The sequence below is a fragment of the Ambystoma mexicanum genome, chromosome 3p (assembly GCF_040938575.1).
Source record: "Ambystoma mexicanum isolate Mex_15411 chromosome 3p, UKY_AmexF1_1, whole genome shotgun sequence".
NCBI lineage: Eukaryota > Metazoa > Chordata > Amphibia > Caudata > Ambystomatidae > Ambystoma > Ambystoma mexicanum.
The window spans coordinates 1,124,246,237-1,124,264,020 of NC_090925.1; the positions used below are offsets into that span (position 1 = coordinate 1,124,246,237).

At 44.0% G+C, this 17,784-nt stretch overlaps 1 protein-coding gene across 5 annotated transcripts in view; it reads right to left on the reverse strand.

Annotated features, from left to right (window-relative positions):
* The window catches only part of RAD50 (RAD50 double strand break repair protein), a 1,278,308-nt gene that overhangs the window by 933,177 nt on the left and 327,347 nt on the right, over positions 1 to 17,784 (reverse strand). The gene's annotated exons all lie outside the window — the stretch shown is intronic.

Genomic DNA, 17,784 nt, shown 5'->3' on the forward strand with positions numbered 1-17,784 from the left:
AGATTGTGGTTTTCTTTCAAATAGCGTTGGACTTCCGTTTAATAGGTTAGAGTTATTCATTTGACTGGACCGTATGCTGCGTTTTCGATGTTGTCAAACTGAAAGTTGGCATTTAAAACATGTAATTAATTTTCACCACAATCGTTTTCGGATTTTTTGTTAAACATAAGTGCAGTGATGTCAATGGGCCAGCTCTTGCCGGTCTGAGATTCAGCATCAGATGTCTCCTTGGATATCGGACCCGGCCTGACCCAGCCTGCCTCGACCCTGACACGACTACACCGAGCCCCCAACTTTGCCAATGGAAGCTGGGGGCGAGGAATCTAATCTGCTCTGTGCTCCTTTACCCAGCAGTCATTTGTGTGTTTGCAGACCCTAGTTGCTCAGCCTGGAATTAATAGGCCATGACTATCACAGTGGTGGCGCCATCACTGTTGCAAGCAGACTTTACGTGCTGGGCACACTATTGTTTTCAAATGTGCATCTTACACTTTCATAGAAATAATTTCCAAACTCAAAAATGCTGCTCAAACTTGCATTCACTAGTTTTCTTTGAAATGGATTTTTTTTTTGTCAGACTACTACAAAAATACCCTGCAATTATTGTGCCCCTTCCTTTGTGTTTTATCACAGATTACATTTATAGAGATGTAATATGCTTGTCAAACTGTTTCATCACAAATAAATGAACTAGAACTGCTAGCTGTGCTCCTGTGCCCTGACTGGATTTACACCCTCTGCTAATATGACCGATTTGAATTCAACAAACTTCAAAACCAGCAAAGCGACAAAAGGGAAGAGATGAAACAGAGTCAAGAGATGATAAACCTTTGGAGCTTCTTACCAAAGTAACTTTGGACATTGCTGAGATTAAGGCTAAAATTATTAATGCTGACGAGAGATATTCAGATCTCACTACTAAGGTCTCTGCAATTGAGGATCATCTAACAGCCACTGATGAAAAGACTGAAATTACATGATAAGATTAGAGATCTGGAAATGCAAAATGGAAAGCTGATGCTTAAACTGTCAGAGCAAGAACATTTCTCAAGGAGAAACATCAGGATAGCTGGTTTTCCAGAAAGTGTGGAACGTGGAAACCCTATGCTCTTTTGTGAGAAAGCTTTAGTTTCAATTTTGAAATTGAAGCTGGATATTCCCTTGGAGATGCAGACGGCTCATAGGTCCTTGGGCCAGAAACCGGCTGTGGGCCAAACACCAAGCATTTTATAGTGAAATTCCTAAGATTCCCCACAAGAGAACTGATTCTGAAAAAATCACGCAAGTTAGGTGATTTGGCGTGGGGTGGACATAAAATCATGATTTTTGGAGACTTAAGTAAAGATGTCTTGGATAAAATGAGGCTGTTTAATGCTGCAAAGGAGAAAGCCAGAAGCAGAAAGTTGCAATACTATATGGTATATCGAGCGATTCTAAGGGTGGTGGTTGATGGTCAGACCCACTCTTTTTCAGATCACTAAAGCGCTGAAGCCTTTTTAACTGATCTTGTGACTTCACCTATGGATATTGCCTCTGAGCCCCAAAAGAATGTACCTTCATAGAAGAAAAGGTAACTGAAGGAGAAGAAAAGGTGACTGAATACGTTGATTTCTGTTTTATTATTTTTCATTTTTTAAATATTTTCCATATTTAGATATTTTCAAATGTAATGGATATATAACTTTAGAGCGAGATCCGTTATTTTTTTTCGTATTGATAACGGATGTTAGAACGCTCGTAATGATTGAAAAATGCTCCGGAGCTGTAAGGCTGCTTAGAGGAAGGTACCATTATGGCGTGTGGTGAAGAGACGCCCCGTCAGGTGACATTGGAGCGTAATGATTCGACTGTGAAGGGAAGCAAGTAGAGGGTGCGGCGTCGGAGCATGAACCGCTGCATTGGAGATCGGAAAGGAGGCACGGCACTGAGGCGTGTGCTGTGCGATACAAACTCACGTCATGGAGACGAGTTCGAGAAGCTGGGTCTGGTAATGGGGACACTGCGGAAGCGGGTTGTGATTTCTGTGGGCTCAGGGGTAGGAGGCAGATGGGGGTATTGGAAGAATGCTTGGCTCAGACACGGATCGGTCAGCCAATCTGATTTGGTCCGGTATGGAGAGAGACAATTCTCATCGGTTTTTTAATGCTGCTGCTGATGTGTCTATGATTGTAGAGTCTGTCCCCATCTGCACCTGAAGTGTTTGATCGCTGACCTGCTAGTTTGTGGGTCATTAACTTTTACTTTCTTGTCACAGCGATTACTTGATTCTGTGGGGCCTATATGGAACCTTTGCATGCATGCAGAAATGCGTTTGTTTCTTACACTTGACAGTTAATGTCAGATGTGAAGGTTGTGTGTTCTTATGAGTTCCAAGCAATATTTCCCCTTTATATTCCGCTCACACTGATATGTGTATAAAATGCTGTACAATGCCGGTACAGGGGGGAGTGATGGGACATGCCTGGTGGAATGACATTGGTATTATGGCAGCGAAGGACAAGCTCTGTTTATAAAGACATGGAGAGTTGAGATCAGGATCTCTGTGTGTAATGGCCCGATATAATAAAAAACGTATTACACTTGGTTATATGTTTCCATCATTAGGATGATGTGGGCTTGCCTTCTGGGTTTTGTTTTGAGGCATCATTCATTTTAGTGGCTGGTTCAAGCAGGAAGCTGTGCTCAATTCAAATTTAGTTTGAAAATTAATACGTTGAATGCTGCATGGGATATAGACTGAGATGTTCCAAGATGGACGTGGGTGAGGACAGACGGCAATGGGTAATGTGTTCGACTTATTCTTTGGAAATGCACACAAACTTCTGGAGGTGGAATTATTGGATGAGGTGCAGAAGTTGACTTGAACAATTAATCCATATAGGTTAACTGGAATGGGATGGGAAAAGTTTGTCGTTCATGTCACAGTTAAATGGGGGTTTTATAATCTGTTGGTACTTTCAGTCAGAATTTCATGGTGTGGTGTTATCTCATGGAGGGTGGCAGGGGAGGTGTGGTAGGCGAGATGATAGTGCGAGTTCTGTTATGAGCGGTTTGGTGTAGATCCAGTGGCCTACTCCATCAATGATTGGAAGTTGAATTATTTCAAAGATTGGGGTTACTTCAATCAGTATTGAAACTGGTTTGAAATCTCAATGCGTTGCATGGTCATGGGTCATACAAATATGAGCCCATTTTGACTCATGTCTATATACTGTTATTTTCCAGTTCTTAGGAGTTATAGACTCGACGTACCATTTGAATAATGGTTGACTGGGGTTTGGCCATGTTAGATGAGGCTTCCCTAACTTGGCATTACATCTGTTCGTTAAAAATGTTACCCATTGGGCTACAGTTGAGGGATAGTATATTTGCTTATGCTATTGCAGTTGTTAAGATACTTTGTTATACAATATATGGGGAGGGATAAGGGGGAAGATGTACATAGTGGCCTTTGGGGTAAGGAGTGTTTTATATAAAATTGATAACTCATGGGGTTAGTTATTTTAGGATAAATGAGTTTGACTGTTGGGTGATAAGAAGTTAAAATAGGAAGGGTTTTAGAACATATCTTGAAACTTCATTTTTAGGATTAGAAATTGATATGAGGGTTTGCATTTATGCAAATGTATATATGACTGGGCATAGGACTCTAGGGTTGCAGTTTAGTAGTAGTGTTTAGTGCTTTCGGACATTATCATTTAGTCCTGGTTAATGGGCAATCTTCAACTAAAATGGATTGAAGTTAAGTGTTGTGTGTTTGTGTTTTGTGCGTTATATATGTGGGGGTCAGTGTTCAGTGTTCTACACTATTATTACTTTGAATTTCTTACTTCAAGATCTCGGGGAGTTTAAATATGCAAGTTTCGGTCTTCAAATGGATGAATTGGATGGTCCATATTCTGTTTTAAGTTTTTCTTTTAGTCGATCTAGATGGGATCCTCAACACTTTTTTCATTGAATGTTAAAGGGTTGAATTGACCCAAGAAGGGGAAGAATATAATGGTTAGGTTACGACATGAGAAAGCTGATGTTATTTTTTACAAGAAACGCTTTTAAACAGAATAGCCAGATCATTTTTAATGGCGCCTCTAAGTTCATGAAGGCTCTGTTAAATTGTTATTCAGGAGGATCGAGAAGAGTGGGTTTACTAATTCGGAAAAGATTGGGTATGGTAGTAGAGAATATACTTATGGATAATGATGGCCGGTTTATTTTAGCGGATGTCAAACACGAAGGGACAGTATTGACATTGGGTTCGGTGTACAGTCCATGCTCTAATGGCATTCGTTTTTTCAGGGAACTGACGGACTGTCTGAAAAATATGAATGGTGACTGCATTATCCTTGGAGGCGATTTTAACTGTGTTCTAGATGCTACTTTAGATAGGTTATCGGCATGTAGGTTTACAGGCCTTATGCTGCGTTATGCCTTTTGGGATTTTATCGATACCTTCGCCTTAGTGGATAGTTGGAGGTCGTTACATCCTGCAGAAAAGGGATTTGCTTTTTATTCTTCGGTCCATAACTCTTATTTAAGGTTGGATTACTTATTGATTTGGATAGACTGATCGATGAAGTAACGGATGTAGAAATTGGAGAGCAGTGCCTTTGTGATCATTCGTTGGTAAAATTGTATATGAGACGGAGTAAACTCAGACCTGCCAGTGTTAAATGGAGGCTTACAACATTAATATTGCAAGAGGAGAAAATATGTGAGGCTATTAATACCTCCATTGTTAACTTCCTTGAGGATAATATGGATTCTGCAGACTGTTTGTTGGTGTGGGATGCTTTTAAAGCAACTATACGAGGAGAATTGATTAATTGGACAGCCAGAGCGAAGGAGGAGGGTGAGATGAGAGTTAAAGGCCTGGAATTAGAACTTAAGGAATTACAGCAGAAATCTATCTGGCTAAAGGGCGTATAGGTTGAAGATGGAATGTATAAAGGATAGATTAAGAAAAGCATTGGATGAACAGGCAGAAAAAGTTTTATATTTTATGAAGCAGATGTTTTGGGAGGAGGGCGACAGGGGAGGACGCCCACTGGCTAACAAACCCAAAAGTTTGTCGGAAAGATTGTTTATACAGAAGATTGAGGATGCAGCAGGACACTTGAAGGTTAAAAGCAATGACATCTGTGAATGCTTCAGATCTTTCTATGCTTCTCTTTATTCAGATGCTTCGCAGGTTGAGGAAGACAAACTCGCTGAGTTTTTTGCCAAGATAGATATTCCCTACTTATCTGAGGAAGGAAGGGAGGCACTTGATGCTCAGATTTCGGATTGTAAGTTGGGGAAGCTATTCGTCAACTAAATAGGGGTAAGTCTCTGGGTTCCGACGGATTACCTGGGGGAGTTTTTTAGATCCTTTAGTTCGGTTCTGGTGCCTAAATTGTGTGCTTTATAAAACCGGTTCCTTTCAGATGGAGTATTATGTCCTTCGATGCAGGAGGCAATCATTACCCTGATTCCTAAACAGGGGAAAGATTCACCCAAATGTGCTAATTACCGACCTATCTCTTTGTTGAATGCGGATGTAAAAATCTTTGCAAAGGTCATGGCCAACAGGTTGCAAACATATATAGGGGAATTGATAGGTTGTTCACAAGTGGGGTTTATGGATAATACGTATGACTATGATGATATTAGAACATTATTGAATATAATAGGTTTATCTCGTACTAAGGCGGAAGAAATATCCTCATTTTCTTTGATGCTGAAAAAGCGTTTGATTGTGTTAATTGGTCGTTCCCAAATTATACATTACTTCAGATGGGCTTTGGTCTGCAATTCTTGAATGCTATAGGTGCTTTGCAACACAACATTTCGGCTAAAATATGGGTTAATGATGTCTTGTCTCAAGCTTTCAGATTGTTTAAAGGAACCAGACAAGGTTGCCCGCTTTCGCCATTCTTATTCAACCTAGTTCTTGAACCTTTGTTGGCATATCTTAGACAAGAACAGAATATTTGTGGCTGGCGGATAAGGAATGGAGAGGTGAAAGTTGTGGCATACGCGGACGACTTGACGGTGGTCTTAACGAATCCGGCTGTTGAAGGGGCTTTACTAAAAAATATGTTACAGGAAGTGGGGGTGTTATCTGGTTACAAGGTAAATTGAGGAAAAATAGTGGTGTTTCCACGTAAGATGAATCCACTAAATAGGAGGTCGTTAGATTGGGATTGTCAGTGGGTCGATGTTTCAGTGAAATATTTAGGTATTTATTTGGTGCGTGACATTAGAAGACCGGTGGAATACAATGTGGACAAGTTGAAGGATGTACTGATAAAGGATACACGAAGATGGGATAGATTGACTTTAAGTCTCTGTGCTAAAGTTAATGCCATAAAAGAACAAGTTACTTACCAACTGGTAACGTTCTTTCGATTGGATGTTCCTCCAACGTATTCCTCATCTCAGATGTATTCCCATCCAGTTTTAGCTGCTTTGGAAAAAAAATCCGGCAGAGGGCGCCGGGCGCCGTGCGTTGAGTCGATGGTCCCTCGAAGGCCCCCGTCGAGGGTGACGTCATCGGGTGTATAAGTAGCATGCGCGGCGCCCGTTGGCCTCAGTTGTGTTTTTCCCCCCTTTACTATTGATTTTGCACTGTGTAGATTGTGCCGGCAGACAGGTATTCGCCTTGCGAGAGTTGAAGTGGCAATAACCCGGAAAAATCTACAGAGGGGTAGGTTTGGAGGGCGATGAGGAATACGTTGGAGGAACATCCAATCGAAAGAACGTTACCAGTTGGTAAGTAACTTGTTCTTCGAGTGGATTGTGTCCTCCAACGTATTCCTCATCTTAGATAGACTCCCAAAGCAGTATGGACAATTTCTCTGGACAAGGGATTAGATTTTTCGATACCCTTAGATGGCTGAATATAGTACTGCTTTACCAGAATTCAGCTCCTTAGACTAGGAAGCATCCAGACTGTAGCATTTTTAAAAAGGTATGCAGTGAAGACCAAGTTGCTGCTTCACAAATGGACCTTATAGGAACACCTCTTTGTAGGGCTGTCGAAGAGGCAATGCCTCTGGTGGAATGAGCCCTTAGACCTTCTGGTGGGTCTTTTTGTGCTAATATGTAGCATTCTGAAATGCAAAGCACAATCCAGCGTGATATTGTTTGCTTTGTCACCGATTGACCCAATTTCCTTCCTGTGTAGCCGATAAACAGTTGATTGTCCACTCTAAGCTTGGAAAGCCTAGAGATGTAAAAGCTTAAAGCTCTTCTTGGATCCAACCTGTGTAATCGTTCCTCCTCCTTACTAGAATGAAGTGGAGGATAGAATGCGGGTAAAACTATTTTCTGACTTAAAAGAAAATCAGACACCACTTTGGGTAAAAATGAGGGTTTAACCCTCAACACAACTCTGTCCTTATGGAACACAGTATAGGGTGGCCCAGAAGACAGTGCCTGCAATTCGCTCACTCTTCTTGCAGTTGTTAAAGCAACTAGGAAAGTAGTTTTCCATGTCAGTAATCTTAATGGACAAGTGTGTAAAAGGCTCAAAAGGATCACACATTAAGAATTTTAGGACCAGATTGATATCCCAAATTGGCACTTGAAATGGGTAAGGAGGAAACAGTGAGTCCTTTTAACAATTGCACTACCAAAGGAATTTTGAAATAGGAGCATTCTTCCGACGAGCGCTTGAAGATGGAAAGCGCCGCAAGATAACCTTTAATGGTTCCCACATTTAGACCTCTATGTGCTAAGGACAAGAGGAAGGACAGTACTTCCGGAATAGAACATAGAAAAGGATTGACATTCTCTTCTCTGCACCAGTTGCAAAAAATTTTCCAACGGCAACGATATACAGACTTGATTGCTGGCCTTCTTGCCGAAAGCAATACCTCCATGACGTCATCTGGAAGGTCCCAATCCTTGTATCTCAGCCTTTCAGATACCAAGCGTGAAGGTTGAGCATTTTGACATCTGGATGGAGAACCTGACCCTCCATTTGTGAGAGAAGGTCCTCTCTCTGAGGAAGACGTACTGGGGGACAGATGGACATGTCTAGAAGGTTCGGGTACCACGTTCTCCTGGCCCAATCCGGGGCAATTAGGATCATGCGGTTCCCGAACCATCTCAGTCTCCTGATGACCTGAGGAATGACGGGAATCGGAAGGAACACGTACAGTAGTGGGAAATTCCACTCCACCACGAACGCGCCTCACAGGGCTCCTCTCCCGGGAAATTCCCTTGAGCAATACCTTTCACACTTCCGGTTGATTCTGGTCGCAAATAGGTCTACTTGAGGGGTTCCCCAAAGGGCGAAGATCTCTTGAATGACTTCCTGAGCCAGTTCCCATTCGTGGGTCACCGTTCTCTGCCTGCTCAGAGCATCTGCCGTCATATTCTCCTCCCCGGCTAGTTGAACTGCCGTTAAAGAGATTCCTTCCTGAATTGCCCAATATCAGAGCTGCATTGCCTCTCTGCACAGAGGTAGTGGCCCTACACCTCCTCTTTTGTTTAGATAATGCATGGCCACTGTGTTGTCCGTCATTATCAGGACATTTTTTCCCTTGTCAGATGGCAGGAAAGCTTTCAGCGCTAGTCTGATTGCTCTCAGCTCTAAAAGGTTGATGTGTAGTTTGGACTCCGATGGAGACCAACGACCGCTGATCGTCAGATCGTTGGCATGAGCTCCCCACCCCCCATGAGTGAGGCGTCCGTCACTGCTGTGATCTCCGGCCATGGTTGCCAAAAAAGTTCTTCTTTCAGGATATTCTCTGTACAAGTCCACCATAGAAGATCTTGTCGAACCCTGTTCGGAATCTGGAGAAGATCCGTCATTTGACCTGAGAACTTTGACCATTGAGTCTTTAGAGCCCATTGAATGGATCTCATCCTCAGACGTGCCTCCGGCAGGAAGATGCAGGATGCAATAAGGCCGAGAAACCTTAAAAAGTCGTAGGTCTGGAGATTTTGGCCATTTTGGAATTTGGAAACCATCTGAAGAATGTTTTGAGCCCTCGACCTGGGAGGCGAGCTCTTTCCCAGGGATGTGTCTAATACAGCTCCTATGTATTGGAGCTGTTGAGAAGGTGTCCTTTGTGACTTCTTGAAATTGAGGGAGAAGCCCAGTCTGTGGAGGAAGTGGCAGGTGACTTTCAGGTGATCCAGTGCCTGTTCGGCAGAACGTGCTCTGATCAACCAATCGTCTAAGTAGGGGTAGACATGAATCCCCCCTCTCCTGAGGTGCGCTGCCACTACTACCATCAGTTTGGTGAAGACCCTCGGGGCGGAGGTCAATCCGAATGGCAGGACTCGAAACTGATAGTGTGAGTCGCCAACTACGAACCTCAGGTATTTTCTGTGCTTGAGATGAATCGGCACATGGAAATAAGCATCCTGGAGGTCCAATGACACCAACCAATCCTGAAGTTGAAGGGCCTGAAGGATCTGAGAAAGGGTAACCATCTTGAACTTGTCCTTCCTGAGGAACTTGTTCAAGTTTCTTAAGTCCAAGATGGGTCTCAGTCCTACGTCCTTTTTGGGGATCAAAAAATACGGGGAGTACCATCCCTTGTTGCTCTCCGCTGCAGGTACTGGTTCTATAGCACCTTTCCCCAGCAGGGTTAGAACTTCCTGCTGTAGGAGCGGATCCCAAAACTTCAAAGGGTGTCTCCCTGGTGGAATGCTTTGAGGTTGCGTTAGAAAAGGAAGGCAGTAACCTTGGGCTATTATTTCTAGAGCCCAAACATCTGAAGTAATGGCTCGCCATTCTTGCAGATGCTGTGACAGCCTGCCTCCTACAGGTGTCTTGTGATGCAATTCCTCAAAGTGGTTTTGTGGCGGTTGCTGCAGCCGCTGATGGCAAAGAGGCTGTAGCTGGATTTGCACGTTTTGCTGGTCCACCGCGAGTGGCCTTCCTCTGGCCCCTTAGACTGGCCATTCCTCTCGCCTTTCCATATGAGGAGTATTAACGATAGGATCGTCCCCTCCAACATTGACCTCGCGCACGAAAAGGCTGAGGTTGCCTAATAGCAGCTTCCAAAGACTTGGCAGCTGCTTTTGAGGTCTGCAACCTCTCAAGGCTCTAGTCAGCCTTGCTGCCAAAAAGGTGAGACCCGTCAAAGCACATGTTCAGAAGGTGGTTCTGTACGTCTGGTGTGAAACCCGACTTCCGTAACCACGCAAATCTGCGCATTACCGTGCTAGTGCCCATGGACCTGCTCACACTATCTACAGTGTCCAATCCAGATTCAAGGGATTCCTGCAGGGCCTCCTTCCCATCTCTAACAATGGCTAGGAATCCTTCCCTTTCGTCCCCTTCTGGTATGTGCTCCGCCGCCATTGCAATGCACTCCCACAGAGTGTACGAAAACTTTGCCAAGGCACATGTGGAGTTGGCTGATTTTAACGCCATACTCCCAGCTGAAAATACCTTCCGTGCCCAGCCATCCACACGCTTATCGTCCCTGTCCGGAGGGATAAAAGGGTATGCCAGTTTGTTAGAAGCTGTGGCTGCCTGTATGACCAAACTCTTGGGAGTGGGATGTTTAGACAGATAGCCGGGGTCGCTACTGGCAGGGCGGTATTTTGAAGTGAGGGATTTATTCACTGGCGGAATATAATCCAGAGTCTCCCAATTTTTGGCCACCCTATTTTACAAGGCTTCGTGAAAGGGTAGTATTGGGTCTTCAGTAGGACCATGATCCAATATGTCTGTCAGATCATCTTGGATGAATTGGGCTGGTGGTCTGGTCCATCCTAAGTAATCTACCACCTTTGTCATTAGTTGACGGTATGATGGACTGGCATGTTCTCCTGGTTCTGGCCTACCAAAGTCATTTTCAGGAGATGTATCAATGCCACTTGCATTGTGTAGTGATTCAACCAGATCTCTCATCCTGCTTTCTTCTGAAATCAGACATTCTGGGACATTTGGGGTGCCATATTCCAGCCCAAAGGGTACATTCTCCTCATCAGATTTCTCCTGTTCCTCAAAGATTGAGGTCAGGGACTTGAAGAATTCCTTCTTAGGAAGAGGTTTGAAAACCTTTTCTGGGAGAGGTGGAGGAGGAGTATTAATGGGTCCTCAAGGCATTACAGGTCTTGTAGCCTACTCTTCCCCTTTTTCTGGCTGACTTGGCCGAACTGGAGCCTTTAGCGCCTAGGGCTTCGGGGTCGACGTCGACAAAGCATAGATGGCGTCAATGGCGTCGACGTGATACCTGTCGTCGACGGCGCCGGCTTCGAAGGCGTCGAGGTGCTCTTCGAAGACTTGCCCTTCGAGGTGCGTTCGGTCTCGGACGGTGTCGGTGACCTTGAGCGGTCGACTCGAGCGGCTTTTCTCGCTCGGCGTCCTAGAAGGTTCTCTATCCTTCCTCTTTCGACCACCCGGGCTCGAGGGCGCGCGAGTGTCGGAGCGATGACGCTCCTGGCCGGCTTCCGAAGAAGGCGCGGACCGAGGCTTCGCTTTCTCGAACACCTCCATCATTTTGACCCTGAATGCTTCCCATTCTTCGGATGACGAATGTTTAGTGGGACATTTCATCCTTTTTGGGGATTCGTCCGAGGACGAGGTGGAAGGGGACCTGTGGCGCCGTTTCTTCGATTTTTTTGTCGAAGACGACGAGTGATGGGAATCGCTTCGGGATCTGGACCAATGCCTTTCGCGTCGAGGAGACTTCTCCTCACGGAACCTTGACTCAAAGCTAGAGGCTTTACGGTCAGATTTACGACCTACCTGTAGTTTTCCCCTCCTCCCTCGCAAGGCCTTCCCCGTCATCGCCTGACACTTCGTACAGGCCTCCATGTCGTGGCCTTCCCCGAGGCACCACAAACGGTGCGTGTCTGTGATAGACATTTTTGAACCGCACGATTTGCACTTCTTGAAACCCGATCTCGGGGTCATAGTCGGCGTCGATGACAAGGACATATTCGTTATATTTACTTATTCTCACAGAACTCGAGACGCGCTGAATCTCCGAAGCAACGTATACTGCGGAAAAATGGAACTGAGGCCAACGGGCACCGCGCATGCTACTTATACACCCAATGACGTCACCCTCGACGGAGGCCTTCGAGGGACCATCGACTCTATGACATCAACGCGGGGCGCCCTCTGCCGAAATGTTTTTCCGAAGCAGCTAAAGCTGGATGGGAATACATCTAAGATGAGGAATACGTTATAGGACACAATCCACTCAAAATTATGTTACTGTCAAAGGTTTTGTATTATATTCAATCTCTTCCCCTCAAGTTCACTAAGAAGGTACTTAAGCGTATTGACAGGATTTTTATGGATTTTTTGTGGTGAATGGGTAATAGGCCGAGAATTCCCCAATTTATCAAGATACGTAGAGTTAAAGATGGGGGTTTTGGCTATCCGGTGTTGGAGAATTATTTTAAGGGATTCTTATTAAAAAAGGCTTCCTATTATTTTAAGGAAAGAGGGAGCTCGGACCCTTACTGGCTTTTGATGAAAAGGGAGAAGTTATATCCCTTTTCCTTGGATTGCTTATATTCTTATGGGAGGTTACCAAATTCTGGGACAAAATTGGAAGCACTGGTGGTTTCTAAATCTGCTTTTGTTTCATAGATTCAAGGGTTTGGACAGTCTTTATTGTTTTATGATTTAGCATCTATTTGGTTGAATCCAGGTTTGCAAGTAGAAAATAAAATGCTTAATTGGAGGGGCTGGGCCGACAGGGGCATTCTGAAGATAGAGGATATATGGAGGGAGGGAAGGATGGTTTCATTTGAGGAGTTGGTTAATAGTTATGGATTCAGTAATAGGGAGATTGAGAGGCATAGGTCTTTGGAACAATTGATGACGGAGAGATTACAAATGTTGAGCGGACCATTGAGTTGTAGACCCCAAATCTGTGAATTATTTAGTACTCCTCCAGGTGTGGTCTCTACATATATTAAATTGATGCCTCTACAGGAATGTATCTGGAATTCATGAGATAGATTACGATTGGAGTGGGTGTCAGAACTGGAAACTGAGTTGTCTGAAAAATTGTGGGATAATATTTGGAAAGTGACGATGAGAGCCAAAATAGATTTGAATATGAGATATATTCATCAACAAATTTTAGGGCGTATTTATTGGACACCCGTGAGGATGAATAAGAGAGGATTGGCGGATACGGACCTGTGCTGGGGTTGTAATCATTCAAGAGGGACCTATCTATATATGCTCTCGGAGTGTGGTAGAGTACTACACTTTTGGAAGGATGTTTTGGATCAGATTGATTTGGTGGTGAGTATATCATTCCCTCAAACTTTTAAGTCTGTAATTTTCCTCTCAGTCAATAGTAGAAGTCAGGAAATATGTGACTAGATTGATAGGGCATTGCTAATAGCGATAAAGCACATTAAGGTGTAGAAATCTGGAAAAAAATGCATTATGAAAACTGTATTATGAAAACTGGTTATCGGACATGCGAACGTTTCATGGTATGAGAGTTCTCAGGCTTCTAGACGTCAGCAGGAGACTAATTATGATGAGAGGTGGGGTTCGTGTAACAATTTGTATAAGGTGCAGGATTTGTTCTTTAGATGTAATAATGATAAGGGGGTTAGGTGGGGGGTGGATGTTTTGTGTTGTATGTCTGTTGTATCATGTTTTTAATTCAAGATATCTGGGTGGGAATTGTATGCTAATGTTAAATTGATTGTTATTTATATTTTATGGAAGTGATATGTATGGAATTGCTTATACCTTGTTCTCACTTGTATGTTCCTCAATTGTATTCATTGATTTTTTTTTTTAAATAAAGTCGGAAAAAAAATAAAATAAAATAAATCCTTCTGTTGTGCTGACAGCAGTTATTAGGAAATTAAACTGTGCATTCATGGGTGTCTACTTTTGATTCTCACTGCAGGGGAAAAAATACCCCCACCTTCACCCTGAATATAAGCAAGCGACCACCCCAACCCATGCCCTGGCCAAAAACATTTTATAGCACTTGTTTTTTATAAGGAATTGCAAAAAGTTCTACGATTAACTATCAGTTTTTAATATATGACATCTAATCAACGGTTTCTCAACCTGCTTAGATACCTAGCTTCTACTGTAGAGCATGTCTATGGATCCCTTAATGTACTAGAAATCACTGCATTACCAACCGTATTTTGGGTACACAACTGCCATTGAAGTGATTTAAAGTGGAAGTGAAGTACAGGGTGGCGTTTGGAAAGAAGCAGCATGAAAGATATAGCACTATTTGCATACTATTAGTTTGAACATTTCTTTTGAGCAGAGTTCAAATGCCGGCTCTGCCCCCTCAGAACTCCAGCACCTTCTCCAAACTATGCCCCCATCCAGGCCCCAGTGGGATTCCCCCTTTACATTTTTTCCATGTCCAACACAGTATATGTGTTGGGTGTTTGGGGAGGGTTGGGGGTGATGAGTGGCAGGGTGGGGTGGTGGTGTAGGTGGAGGGGTTTGGGAGGGAACCCTCCCGCACCCCAATTTAGAAAAACCAAGAAAACAAAAACGACCATGGTGAAAACTCCACAATTAAAATGCAAGCATAGTTTCACGGCTATGAAAACACATGGAGCCGATTGGACAAATACGTTTCTAATCTAAATTAATGGGATGTTGGCTACGTAAGAGGCTTCTACGACGTTCTACTCCATTTAACATAATTTAGCACCTCAGCCTTAAAGAGGCTGCTCATACCTCTCGAAAGGGATCAGTCTGCCCCTTATCTCACAAAATATCCACGAACAAACCCTGTGAGTTTTGATAAACCTTAACCTAATCTCCAATGTCCCTTTCTCATACCTCCATTAAACTCAGTCATGTTCTGTTCATCTTTTAGTCAGTCCTCACTGATCATCGGTGTCCAAAGCTTGCCAAGGGATATTTTCAGTTTCCAAATCTCATCAAGGGAATTTTTCTGCCTATGGGAGAGAAACTCCTCCACATGTAGGACCAGGGCATGAGGTAACATCAGTCGATGCAGGGTGCACTCATCCATTACTAACGGAAGACGTAGCTGGAGATTAGGCACCTGAAACTCCTAGTACAGTGACATAATTATGGGACCCTTTTACCAAACATCTTTGCCCACTCCCTCTAATCCAGAACAACAGTCGTGCCAGCACAAACTGTCAAAATGATGCACCAAGATTGGTCACTACACCTGTCAGCGAGTCAACAACCTAACATGTATGAGGTTGTGAAGTTTAGCACTGCTCTCTACTATAAATATGCCACACCTCAGTAACCTCAGGTGACCAACAGAACTGCCCACTGCGATTGATGCCACTGTGAAGATCAGGAAGAAGAACAGATCAACCCTATGCATGCCGGGAAAAACTGGCAATGGGGGAAAATGCATAAAAAAAAGACAAAACATGCATGCCTCTCTTGGGCCCAATGTATTAATAGTTAAAATCACAGCTAAAGCAATGCATTTTTGGCACAAAAACGCTTGTAGAATTTACCATTGATAACAGAGCAAAGGACGGGGGTTACAATAGGGTGGCAGAATATGACCTGAAGAACAGATGTTGCTGGGGAAGGTGGAAACAAACCAGAGATGAGGACTGGACAGAACAACATATGAACGGGATGGTGGAGAAAGTGTCGAATTCAGGATGGAGGCATGACCGAAAAGTACTGTGGGATTGTCCATGAATGTTAGGGGCGATGAAAACAGGGCGATGCAGTATCGTAAAGTGCTACGAAACAGGTTCTTCTGAGAGAAGGGGAGCTTTGAGGTTGGATTTAAATAGTGGTAGAGTTGGAGTAGTACAGAGAGGGGAAGGAAGAACATTCCAGAGTAGGGGAGCCAGGAGAGAGCGGAAACGAGAGGGAGTAGGGGGATGTGAGCACAGGATGATCTTAACGAGCGAGGAGGAGAGTAGGGAGTGAGATGGGCAGATAGGTAGGGTGAGACAAGCTCATAGATAGTTCTGAAGTTGATGAGAAGAAATTAAGTTAAGGACTTTATCCAAAGGTGAAAAAGCATAGATGGAAAAGCCACAGAGGAGATTGGCACAGTAGTCGGATCTAGAAAGGTCTAAGGAGGGGATTAGCTGTTTAGCAGTATTTAAGGATGATGACAGATCTTTCTGATATTGAGGCGGTTGAGTCTAGCTGCAGTGGCAGCTTTGGAGATGAAGAGCGAGATGTATGATGGGTCGAAGAGGACACTGAGGTTACGAGTGGAAGCAGAGTAAGCAAGGTGAGAGAAGAAAAGGAGGACGACGAGATAGCCTGTTTGGCTGGGAATTAGAAAACCTGAGTCTTAGGGGAGATGAGCGCGAGCGAGTGAGACACCATCCAATATTTGATAGCGAGACACAGTTTGATATTTTTGATAACTGCTTGTCGGATAAGGATTGAAAGGAGAAGATCTGCGTGTCGTTAGCAAAGAGTTGATAGGAGAAGCCATAAACGGAGATCAGAGCGCCAAGAGCTGACTTGTAGAGAGTGAAGAGAAGTGGACCAACGACAGACCCTTGGGGAGCTACAACATTAAGGGGTTTGACTGGGGAGGTAAGGCTGTTCCAGGACTCCTGAAAGCATCTGGGAGCAAGGTATGAGGCAAACAAAGCCAGGGCCTCATCTCTGATGCCAAATAGAGATAATGTATAGAAATGGTCAGAATGAGCGACAGTATCAAAGCTAACAGAGAGGTCAAGAAGACTAAGAATAGATGAAATGTTTGCATGACGAGAGGAAGAGATGAAGTTGCTGACCTTCAGCAGAACTGTCTCAGTAGAATGCCGAGGTCGGAAGCCAAATTTAAGAGGGTCCCAAGGTTTGGGAGTAGCAAGGAACTCATCGAGTCGATTGAATGCTACTCACTGTAGGATTTTGGAAAAGTGTGATAAAAGAGAGACAGGGTGAAAGTTGGCAGGACAGTTAGGATCTAGACCAAGTCTTTAAAGGAGAAGGTTGACAATAGCTGTCTTATAGGATGATGGAAAAGTGGCATTGTCAAGAGCAGTTGAAGAGGGACGCAAGACATGGAGCAACACAGAGCTATGTGCTTGACAATGTGAGGGGGGCAGTGGGTCAGTGAGTGCACAGGAAGGGTTAGCTTTGAGGAGTAGGGCAATTATCTCATCAGGGTTGGTGAGGGCAAAGGAAGACATAGTAGTGGGAGATGAGGATATGAGTGATGGAGAAATGTGAGCCGGAGGAGGGGATATTCATTTGAATATTTGTTTAGTGCTGTCCTACCCAGAGGGGTTCGGAGCGCCTTACGTTGGTCAGAAATTTAGAAGGTGGGAGTTGAAAGTTACAAAAATGTTTTCAGGAAAGTATAGGAAGATTAGGATAAGCAAGTTATAGGAGTAGAGGAGAGCAGGGTTAGGTGTGGGGGAACCAGTATGTTTTCAGGCTCTTTCTGAAAGTGGTGATGGAGGATTCAGTGTGTATGTTGTGATGGGGCGGCCCACCACAAATAACCATGCTGACCCTTTGAGTAAAATTCGAGGGTGTTTATTAAAACCTTTGCTGGTTGGAATGGCTGGTTTTCTTGGGGGCCTAATGACCTGGGTATATTTGGTGCTAGTGCTGGCCCTTTCTCTCTTCAGCTTCCCTGGGCTTGGTTCCCACCTCAAGAGCCCCGACGTCCCAATCAGCGTTGTTAGTAATTCTCAGATCGGTCACCCCTAGCTGTCTTTCTTCTCTCTACACTTTAAGCTGTTTGCCCTAAGACAATGGCTACCGGACTCCCTAGGGAACTTCTAACTTTACCTCTCCTGTTTTTAGTTAGTACTCAGGGAATAAGGAATAGTGCCTTTTTTTGACACAGTGTCACACTCACACCTGTCACACCCTCTCGTTCCTGACTCTTC